The sequence below is a fragment of the Mastomys coucha genome, unplaced genomic scaffold (genome assembly GCF_008632895.1).
Source record: "Mastomys coucha isolate ucsf_1 unplaced genomic scaffold, UCSF_Mcou_1 pScaffold16, whole genome shotgun sequence".
NCBI classification, from domain to species: Eukaryota; Metazoa; Chordata; class Mammalia; order Rodentia; family Muridae; genus Mastomys; species Mastomys coucha.
In genome coordinates, this window is record NW_022196898.1 from 40,213,397 (window position 1) to 40,225,903 (window position 12,507).

Below are 12,507 nucleotides of genomic sequence, written 5' to 3' on the forward strand. Positions count from 1 at the left end.
TATTTGCTGTTTGAATGTATAATCTCTATATGTCTGTTGTACATATTTGTTCTGAAGTATAGTTATATCCTGCAGGTTTTTATTATAATTTATTTTAATCTAGATAATCCATTGTTCAAATGGAATATTGATATCACTCACTGTTGGTTTTGGATTTGTGTTAATAAGTGGCATAATTTTCTTTCAACTTGAAGCATTTCCACTAGTATTCTTTATATAACAAATAGACCTCATGCTGTTGAACTTTTTCCACTTCTGGTGTTTATTAGCATTTGGTTTGGTTCAATTTGATTTTGTGTTTGGTGTTACTGTTTGTGTGTTTGCCTGGAAAAGTATTTATATCTTTTTCATCATTGAAAGACAGAACTGCTAAGTAAAGTTTACTTGCTTAGTAAGTTTTTCCCTTTAATATCTTAAATATATTATGCTATTTTTCTTAGCCTGTAATGTTCCTGGTAGAAAAATCTGAGATTCACTTTGTTTTAATTATTTTTCTATTGCTGAGATAAGATACCATGTCCAAGGCAACTTACAAAATATTTATCTTGGGCTTATGAATCCAGAGGATTAGAGTTCATGATAGTGTTGCAGGGGCATGACATCAGGAAGTGCTGATGGTTTAAATCTTGATCCATGAGTAGAAAGCAGAAAGAAACACATTGGGAATGACATGAATCTTTTGAAAGCCCAAAGCAAATTCTAGTAACACATTTTCTTCAACTAGGCCAGACCTCTAATCCTTCCCAACAGTTGCATTAACTATGAACCAAGTATTCAAGTATATGACCCTATGGAGCCATTCTTATGAAAACAACCACAAGCCTAATATTTTATGCTCCTTTTTTTCTTATTGCCTGCAGGGTTCCCTTTGTACTAGATTTTTGGCAGTTTGCCTATACTGCAAGTTGGTGTATTTGTGTAGTTACTTTCTTTGAATTTAAACCTTCAGATAGATGAAATCAAGCTTCATAAGACTCAGACACCTAAGGAAACTTACAAGGCTCAGGGTGCATCTTACCTGGCTAAAGTAGCTCAGAAAGTTACAAAATGAAGTTGTGCCTGGTAACACACACCTTTAATCCTAGCATTTGGGGGGGGGTAGAGACAGGTAGATCCTGTGAGTTTGAGACAAGCTTGATCTACGAAGTAAGTTCCAGGACAGCCAAGGTTATTTAGAGAGACTCTTTGTCTCAAAAAGAAATGAAAGAAGCAAGGAAGGAAGGAAGGGAGGGAGGAGAGAAGGAAGGAAAGTAGAAGGAAGGAAGGAAGGAAGGGAGGGAGGAAGGAAGGAAAGGAGAAGGAAGGAAGGGCACAAGGCCACACCCTGGGTTTAAGTATATATAAAGTAAGCAATTGCTGGGAGAAAGGAGACTCTCTTCAATCTTCAATGGAGTTCACAGCAAGTTGTGCAGAGAGTTTCAGGAATGTAACTTTAATGAATTGTCACCCATCCTGAAGCAGGCTTTTTAGAGATGCAGCTTCCATTGGATCACTCTATTAATGTCCTCTTACCAACACTCTGGTAAGAAACTAAATACATTGGTTCATTTAGCTAGACTTTGGTGGAATAATTGCTTTGTCATCAGTGATAAATCTGGCATGTACAGACATCTGATGAGTTGGGAAGGACTGGTTGCATGGCCCCTACAATGGATGATAAGACAGGTAGCCAAAGATAACCTGCTGGAAAGTATCTGTAATGTGGATGCTATTCTGCCATATGAGCCTTGGATTTGACAATGGAGGTGGGGAGAAAAAAGAAAAGATGCAGTGGAGGTATTGGCTTGCCATTTCTTACAGGTTGAAGTTAAATCTGTATGAAGGAGTTCCTCTTCAGATCCCCAAACTTGAAACCCCTGAGAAGAGTCAGACATGGAATAAGAAAGAGAGATATGATGGATGTCACTCTTCAAATTAGATCAGTAATAGGAAGAGAGAAGTCCATGATTCAGCATGTATACGAGTACATGTATACAGTACAGACAATTATGATAATTATGGAATACTTTGCATCTGAACAGCTTAGATTGAGGAGGATTTTTTTAAAGATAAATGAGAGAGCTTCTTACAACATGCTTGATGAGTCTATGAGACAAGGGGGTAGATTGGTTCTGTTGTGGAAGCAGAGAAACAGTAATATAACTACTCATTCTTCTTAGATATTAAGGCTACATGATCTTGTTATAGACATAGAACCATGTCCCAGGGAATCATGAAGCTTCCAGAATCATGTGCATAGGGCAAAGAACTGGACATGAGTTATGTGATTAGAAGTCAAGTAAAGTCTATTTAGGAGAAAGAAATGAAGGGTGTTGTGGCACATCCTTTAACCCTAGTACTTGGGAGGCAGAGGCAGGTGGTTCTCTATGATTTCGAGGACAGTCTGGTCTATAGGGCAAGTTCCAGGTCATCCAGAGCTACAAAGAGAAAATCCTCTTTCAAAACACAAACAGGCACACACACATACACAAACACATGGGAAAAGAATTGAGAACAGGAGTGGACTAGTGGGTTGAGGGGAAAAAATTACACACTCAAGAGGGCAAATCCTGAGATTCATGACCCATTATCGGTCATCTACATAATACCTTCTTCTGAATTTGTATACCATGGGCTTTTCTTGGGTATTCTCTGTATGTTGTAGGTATTCCCAATTGGGGAAGGGCTTCCAGTCTTTCTCTGCCACCTGACTTCTTTCCTATGTAACTCTTGTGTTGCTTTTCTTGACTTCTACACTTTTGACTGCAATCACAGGCAATGGAAGAGAAAACAATCTCTACTGAACTGCTTATTGAAATAATTAGAGATACTTGGTTATTGTCAGTTTGTCAAGGTCTTCATGGATAGCAGCAAGGGAACTACTACAGGAAAAGGAGGAGGTGAAAGAGAGAATGTGGTAAGAGGGAGGAGATGCTTGATTCCTGGCTTACTGGTGCCATGTTGAATTGTGTTCATTAAAAAAGGATTTGATTCAACAGTGACCTTGGGACTGATGTAAAGCTTTAGTGGTGCTAATAGGCTTTGTTGTGGAATGTGATCTTCATGATCCAGGAAGAGTTTAGCAAGACTAAGCAAATAGGTCAGTATATAAATTTATTTTTTAAGGTGCTAAGGTATTCAGGAGAAAATGGGGGAAAAAGGTAAAATAGACAAATTCTGTCTGGCCAACTCAAAGGAAATGTAACAAAGTCTCCAGGTTCATAGTGGGAAGACAGAAAGCCAAGTTCTTGACTTTTGGGTGTTTAGAAAGCTTTACAGTCTGACTGACAGTTCATGCAAGGGTCTACAGGAGTGAAAAATGAGGTTTTAAGAAGTCATTCCTGTGTGGAGAGAAAGTCTAAAAGAAGTGAGTAAATGAATGGATTCCAATTAGGGAATTTTTTGAAGTCTGTTCCAGAAATTCCAATTGGTAAAATCTGACTTCTGGCTAACCTGAGAGCTAAGCAGTTCTGTAGACTAATGTCATAAAGCTTCATCCCAGGCTCTGTAACCAGAGCCTATGACCATACTAAGCTTCAATTAACCAGAAACTCCCTATTTACAAAATCTTCATTGATATGACAAAGGCTGTCCAGATGTGAATAAATGTACACTAGCTCTTTCCCATTTACAACAGGCAGTCGGGATTACACTCATTCATGTGGCAAGAGATTCATGTGGGGAAGCCATGTACCAGAACAAGTACTTCTCAAAAGTGGGGACCACTCCCCTACAGCTCAGTGGCAAATGCTGCAGCCATCAGTGCTCTTAAAGAAACCAGCTTGAGCCGGGCGGTGGTGGCGCACGCCTTTAATCCCAGCACTTGGGAGGCAGAGGCAGGCGGATTTCTGAGTTCGAGGCCAGCCTGGTCTCCAGAGTGAGTTCCAGGACAGCCAGGGCTATACAGAGAAACCCTGTCTCGAAAAAAAAAAAAAAACCAAGAAACCAGCTTGATCTTCTGATGAAGGTGTCCAAATTGGCTCAAAGTGAAAATGTGATATGATCCTGGCCTGAGCCTCTCACGATAACTCAGTGTTTAAGGATGGGAAGAGAGCAAATTGTTATGAGTTTCTTCACTAGGGAAAAATGATGATTTGTTTGGCAGGACAAAGAGTTTATAATTCATACTGACCATTGTTGAGTAGTTCACATCTACCTAAACAAGCCAAAACAGGAATATGGGGAGCGGGAGTGAATCTGCTCTGTATCTCTTTATTCCATGTGAAGATTCTCTACCATACATCAGAAACTAAGCCACAATTTGGATTCCAATTGGAGTATCTGTCATCTGATGAAATTAGTAGATATAGCAATAAGCTTTGAACCTACTTTTTGGGGAATTACATGGATGTTACCAAAGTAAGTGCCATGTGTTTTTAAAAGTCCCTATAAGTGAAACAGGATGTATCTTTAAAATGGAAAACCACTAACTAGTTGACAAATGGCATAGATTCATGAGAAGCAAGTATAGAAATGGCAAAATTTATTAAAACTTAGCAAAGACATCAAATTTTATGTAGCTACTACAGGCAATACAGACAAAAAGTATGAAAATAATGAAATACTGTACAGATTGCCATTGTGCTTTATTAAGAATAAAATACCAAAATTTTCCATGGAAAAAATTCAGAATAAATCAACAAGAATGATTTATTGCATATTTAAAAACTTTTAAGTAAACTCCAATAGTAAAATTATGTGAAATGTAGAACAACTTTTAACCAGGACCATACTATGTGAATATATATTATGAGGAATTCATAGTCTGATACACATGTCTTTAATCCCAACATTTATGAGGCCCATGCACAACACCCTAGAAAAGATTTAGGATGCCAAAAATGAAAGGCCCCACAGTTAGGGAAATGTTAGGGTTTTTTCTTTATGTTTCCCTCCGAATAAAAGGAGGCAAGTAAGGAAACCTGATAGCACTGTTCAAGTGAAACATGTGAAATAAAAACAAGTTATTAGGGATAGGAAATGCCACACAAACAATGTTTGGGATTTAGAGTCAGGCACATAAGAATTACAGTGATTTAAATTTAAAAGCAGCTTTTAAAAGGCTGGTTAATATTCCAAAAGAACATTCCTTGTGATCTACAAATATATACAATTAATCTATATGTATATATATATATATATATATATGTGTGTGTGTGTGTGTGTATTCATATATATGTATATGTACATATATACATATATATAGAGAGAGAGACAGAGACAGAGAGACAGAGAGACAGAGAGAAAGAGAGGGAGGGAGGGAGAGAGAGGCAAATATAATTTATTCATTAAATTATATTTTAGTTGCAAAATTTCAAGAGAACTTTTTAAAGTTCAAATGGAAAGATAAAACTTTTTCTATTGACAAAATAATTTTTCCTAAATGTTGATGGAATTTCCAACCCCAATAAGCCTATATACAAAACAAACAGTCCAGCTATTATAATTATAAGCTATATGCCTAGATTGGATAGATCGAACCCTATACTAACTCATTACCCAGGTATAGAACCCTTTATTACTTGTAGTTTCTCCTGGTCATGTGGTTCTAGTCCATTGCAGTTTCCTCCTCCTCTTCCTCCTTCCTCTTTCCTTCCCCTCTCATCCTCTCTCTTCTTTACCTGCTCCTACTCAAAAAGCTCCAATCCTACCTTTTGCCCCCACTGACCAATAACAGGCTCTACCCTTTAAAGACCAGTTACAATGGTGAGTAAGTTCAAATAAGTTCATCTAAGAGGAAGCAGGATTAACATCAGAATACAAATAGCATCAGGCCCATCCACAACACCCTAGAAAAGATTTAGGATGCCAAAAATGAAAGGCCCCACAGTTAGGGAAATGTCAGGGTTTTTTCTTTGTGTTTCCCTCTGAATAAAAGGAGGCAAGTAAGGAATCCTGATACCACTGTTCAAGTGAAACATGTGAAATAAAAACATGTTATTAGGGATAGGAAATACCACAAAAATAATTTGTATACCAATCTCAGTTAAGCAAAAATAGTTTGCTGAATGTACACCATAGCATTGGGCATTCCGGTCCACAAGAAAGAAAAAGATAACTGTAATACCAGTTTGCCCTCAAGGAAAGATTTTTATAAAATAAATAAATAAATAAATAAATAAAATAAAAGTTCAAAACTTCAAGGCTAGCAGGGAAGTGGCACAATGTTCCCAATTCCATTAAAAATTAAAGCCTGATTTTGGTTGGAGTGGGGCTTTCTTCTCCAAACCCATGCAGGCTTGTTAAAGGAAAATCCAAAGTCCTTGACTCATATCAAAAGAGCTACCTGATATGGGGTAGAGAAAAACAAAAAATAAGAGATTATATTCTTGCCTCTAGTCTCATAAGATTTTTTTTTTTGATTTTCTAAAACTTTTCTTAAGGTATAAACATTCCCTCAAAATCTATAAGGTTGCAGTATATAAAAAAACTTTGTGTCATGATATTTGTAGCTATACAGAGTGCAAACTAATTTTACAAATAGGCTTCATTTAGTTTCCTGTATCAAAATACCCATGGAAGGAGTTGCATAGACAAACTATGGAGCAGAGCCTGAAGGAAGGACAATCCATAGACTGCTCCACCTGGGAATCCTTCCCTTATTCAATCATCAAATCAAAACACTATTGTGGATGCTGGCAAGTGCTAGATGACAGAAACCTGATATAGCTGTCTCCTGAGAGGCTCTGATAGTACCTGACTAATACAGAAGTAGAGGCTCACAACCATCCATTGGACTGAGCACAGGGTCCCCAGTGAAGGAGCTAGAGAAAGGACCCAAGGAGCTGAACGGTTTGCAGCCCCTTATGACAAACAAAAATGTGAACTAACTAGTACCCTCAGAGCTTCCAGGGACTAAACCACCAACCAAACAGTACACATGGTGGGACTAATGGCCCTAGCAGCATATGGATAGCAAAGGATATATATAGTCAGTCATCAAGGGCAGGAGAGGCCTTGGTCCTGTGAAGATTCTGTGCCTCTGTGTAGGGGTATTCCAGGGCCAGGAAGCAGGAGGGGGTGGGTTGTTGAGCAGGTGGAGAGGAGAGAGAACAGGTTTGTTTTGTTTTATTTTATTTTATTTTATTTTATTTATTTCTATTTTTTCAGATGGGAACTGGGAAAGGAGATATCATATGACATGTAAATAAAGAAAATATCTAATTAAAAAAGAAGGAAAGAAAAGAAAAAGAAAGAAAAAAATTTGGGGGATTATCATCTTGTTCTATGTGAACCACTTGTTTACCTTTATGGTAAATAAACAAATTATTTAACAAATAAAAACAAAAGAAAATCAACAATCCTAACTAAACAGTGAATTTGTAATACAGGAAAGTTAAATGGTTAAGAAATAAAGAAATCTTCTCCATCCTTATCTATCAGAGAAATGCATCAAAACTACTTTGAGATTTCATCTTATACCTCTTAGAATGTCTAAGTTCAACAGAAAGATTGAAAGACAGATCATGCTGGAGAACAGCATGTGGAACAAAAGGGGCATTCTTCCATTGTTGGTAGTGTCCAAACTTGTATACATACTATAAAAATGAATGTGGCAGTTCCTCAGAGAGCTGGGAATCAATCTCTTTCAAGATCCATTTATATATCACTTGTAAGCATATATCTAATCTATGTGTCATATCACAAGAAGGATACTACCTCTACCATGTTGTTGTAGCTTTATTCATAATCACCAGAAATGGAGACAAGCAAGATGCATGCCCCTCAACCAACATAAGAATAGATTTAAAAACATGGTACATTTACACAATGGAGTATTAATGGGCTGTTAAAGAAAAGATGATGACATGAAATTTGTAGAAAAATGAATTGAACTAGGAAGTAAATTAAATTTCCTAGGTAAAGTACCCTAGAATCAGAATGAAAAAGTAGTATGTATTCATTAGCATAGTGTATTGTTCTCCTTGGGAGATATAGGAGGATAGTTAGCCTTCCTAGATGTGGCCTCCATCACTTATATGTGCTAATGTTCTAGATGCCATTCTAAACAAAAAAGAAAACAAAATGTTTTATGAGTTCAAACACAGGTCTTTTAAATAGTGATTATAAATGAAATAAAAAATGAAAAAAAAAACTATACAATGAAATAGGCACCTGTATTAGGGCACTGATGAAAAAAAGGCATTGGACAAATCAGTGTTCTTAATTTGAAAGTCATGGTATGCTTCTACCTGATTTGCAGAACTCAGTTATGAGCCTCACCACTAGACCTGGTCAATCAATGCTAAAAAATCAACATAATTAAAATGGGTACACCTTGGTGTTCCTCCTGGCAATGTGGCTGCTGATTTAAAGGTAAAACAAGGTTATTTTTAATCTCTCAATCAAAATGTCAAAATTTTACAAACTGGGAAGTTTAACTCCTTCTCACCAGGATACATTTGGTACAGACTGCGAAGAAACAGATGGACAATGAACTCTTAAAAGATTAAATGTTCACTCATTTGCTTATGCTTTAAATTATACAAGTCAACTGTATATCATAGATTCAATAGAAATCATATTCCATCAGTAGCCGGGAAAGATTTCACAGCTGTTTCCATTGTATAACTTAATTCAAACACTGTGCTATACTTCTGAACTGGTGTCATTGGCAGTACCAATACTCAGATCAGGATTTTTTTTTATATAATTGCTAAAGAGAGACCTGTGTTGTGTAGACAAAATGGTGTCAGTTATTGGATATATTGAATACTGATGCTGACATGTGTGTCATTGCCTTTAAACACTGGCCTATTAGTTGGGTAAAGATCAAGTATTCTAATAAGGTTTCTGATATAAAAAGTTTCTCAAATATAGAAGAGGACAGAAACTCTTTGATGTCTTCAACTGGAAATGGAATTGGCTGTTTTAAGCCTTTTATTTGCAATGTGTCATAAATTTGTGGGGAGATCTGATACAACAATGGGTACTATGCTCACAGTAACTTAAGAGGAAGAGCCTTTTGATAGGGATCATTGATCTAGAATGGCCAACTCCCATGTTCCTCAAACCCTGGGAACACTCCAGGGGAATGCCTGAGGCAGATTCTCAGAATTCCTAGGGCCTTCTACTCCTCCTCATTCAACAGGCATTGCATCAGCCTTTTTAATCCATCCTCCTGTTTAACTCATATTCATGTCTGTACTCCAACCCTCATCTCCCCATTCTTGTCAACCTCCACACTTTATGAGCAATATATCTCATATAGGTCTCCCTCAATGAATATGCTTCCTTCTGGGAAATGTTGTGAACTCTAATATATGATATGATTATATCATTATACCATTGGTAGATTATTGAAAATAAATGTTAAAACAAAATCCAGGTACTTGAATATTTCTGATTCACTTTCAATTTCTGAAAACTATGCAATGTATAGGTATCTTTCTAAAATGGCAAAAGGGATGTTTCAAATGCCTTTGAAGTACAATAATGATAACATTTTATGGTAAGTCTGAATAATCAAGTTTTCTATGTCCAGGTATTTTCTATTAATATTCCCATCCTTAGAGACTGAGGCACAGTGTTCCTTTTCCTTGGGATTTTCAATTTTCATAACCACAAAGCTTAAGGTTTCTCATAAGTTAAGTATATTTTGTTTCAAATACTTTTTGGTACTACTTAGCAACCCGAATTGGTTAAAATTTCCCATAGAACAATTAAAGTAGTGAGCCTCCACATCTAGAACCAATTGTCATATTCTCCTGGTTTGGTTGCTTGAATGTCCGGGGACAGAGCCATTATTTCTTTCTCTAGGAATATGCTCAATCACTTTCCCAGAAGTTTTTACCAAAGTGACTATCTGTTCACACTACAAAAATAGAAATGTCCCATATTAAGTAAACAATTGTGATTTTTAGAGAAGACTGTGGAAGGAACTAATATCATGTATCAAAGTGGAGTAGGAGTAGAAGAGGGGATGCCAGAAGTAGAATAGCTTAACAATGGGAAGGATGAAAAGAAAGATTAGGAGCAAGGTGGGAGAGGGAGAAGAAAATCTAGGCATGTGTGCTGGCTAATATTCAAATAGCCTATAGTAAAAGAAAAAGGCTTGACTTCACCTTATACCATGGTTTCTGAGTACCATGTATAAGGTAGGTCTGGTTCTTCCTCCCAGCCCCATGCAGACTCAGACTCAAAATATACTTACAAATACCTTGGACAAAGAGCTAGGCACTTTTCTGAGTAGATCATAACTTAAAATAGCACATTTGTTTTAATCTACATTCTGTCCCATGAGCGAATACTGCTGCTCCTATACCATTGATCTGTCTAGTCACCTCTTCCCAGGTTGATCGCCCTACCTCAGAGTTTGCAAGAATCCTTTCTGCCTCCTGGATATGCCATATCATATTTTCTGCCTTATACATAAGCCATAAGGCTAAAATTAAAACTGCATGTCCTTTATGATCTAAAAATGAATAGAGTTAACTCTTGTGTATATATATATGTGTATATATATATATATATACACATATATTTATATTTATATATACAGAAATAGATGAATATAGGTATACTTCTCCATTAAGGTGTATTTTAGTTTCAAAACTTCAAAAGAATATTAGTTTTTACTTTGACTTAAAAACTAACACTTTTTCTCTTCCCAAAATGATTTTTGCCTAGGTAAGTGATAACCTGTCAGAAAAGGAACTCCCTCTTGAGAGTTAGGCTTACCACAGAGTTTTGGTTTTTTTCTTTCCAGAAAAATAGCAACTACGTAATCTAGTAACCACTGAACAAGTGACACTTCTTCAGAAAAAGGATGGCTTATCAAGAGAAAATGTCCTAAGAAAAGTGGATATCGGCTACTTAGTATTTTCTACCTTTACTGTGTCTATGTAGCCCTCTACAGACTTAAATGGCAAATGATCTTTAAGTGGTCCAAATTCAACTAAAAATCAAAGGTGGTCTTGGGGTTGGAGTGTGGCTCTCTCCTTCTCTAAATTCATGCATATTTGTAAAAGGAAAACCCAGGAAAGGCCTGAAATGAAGAACTCATTTGAATTTTGGTAATGCTAACCACTGGGAAAATAGCCTCATGCCTCTTCTGATGCCCGGTTCTGTGCATTACATACACTTAGGTTGACTGTTATGTTCTATGGAGCCTAGAGTAACAATAAGTCGACAAACAACCACCAATCATCAGCTTCAGATTAAGTGATCAGGACATTCAAATTGTTAAGTTCATATGAGACTAACATGAATATTTTTACAGAATTTGAACTCATAACACTTAATACCAAATACAAAGTAACTTCACCATGTGGAAAGCTTGGAAGAAGTAGTTTCATTATTAAACAGTTGTATGCTGTTAGAGTTCAAAATTTTCCTTCTCCTTTTTAAATTTTTTTTTAAACAAACAAAAAAAAAATGTTCCCCAGAATTTGTATTTACTGGGAAAACTTGTTTCATGTTGTGGTGTGTCTTAGGTAGAGCACACACCTTTAATCCAAGAATTTTCTGTTTACTATAAACAGGAATAAATGAAGTCAATCACAGGTCAAGAGAAGAGAAAGCAACCAGTTGTCAGGGACTTAAACTAGGAAAAAAAGTATAGACAGAAAGAGAAAGTCAGGAGTATGGAAAAAGGGAAATGCAGGAAGAAGGGAGGAACATTCAGTTTGAAGGGTTTTTGAAATGACATAGTGAAGGAAAGATTCCTTTTTCTTCTTCTTCTTTTTTTTGGAATTTGGCAGAGGAGAAAGGTAAGCTTGGTGCTTTCTTTGCCTATTTCAGCTAGTCTTTCAATCAAGCATCTGGCTTCCATGTATTTATTGGTAAAGACAAACAATTCAGATTATGTTCACAAAAACAAAACTGAAGCCCAAGAGGGTCAAAATGCTCAGCATAAAACCAGCTAAACTGTACATGATAAATCAAAAAATAAATGATAGCCTTGGACTCATTGGCACAAATATTTTTGAATGGAACACTGACAGTAAGGGCACTAAAATCAACACTAAACAAAAGGGACCTAGACTGAAAAAGCTTGTTTAAGGCCAAAGACATTGTTATTCCAACAAATTACAATCCCTATAGAATGAGAAAAGATTTTCAACATAACCCATCTTACTGAGGATTAATCAGCAAAATATAGGATGAATTCAAGAAGTGATATGTCAAGAAAACAAATAATCCAATTAAAAGTTGGTATATATTTTAACAGAGAATTTTTTCTTTTTTTTCTTTTTTTATTAGATATTGTCTTTATTTACATGTCATATGATTTCTCCTTTCCCAGTTTCCCCTCCAAAAAGAAAAGAAAGAAAACAAAAAACAAAAAAACAACAAGAACAAACCCCTCTTGCTTGCCCCCTACCCCTGATTGCTACCCCACCCTGTCCCACTTATTGACCCTGGCATTCCCCTACACTGGGACAAGGATCCTTCATAGGGCCAAGGGCCTCTCCTCCCATTGATGATCGACTTTGCAATCCTCTACTTAACACATGCTGCCAGAGCAATCAGTCCCACCATGTGTATTCCTTGGTTGGTGTTTGAGTCCATGGGAGCTGTGAGGGT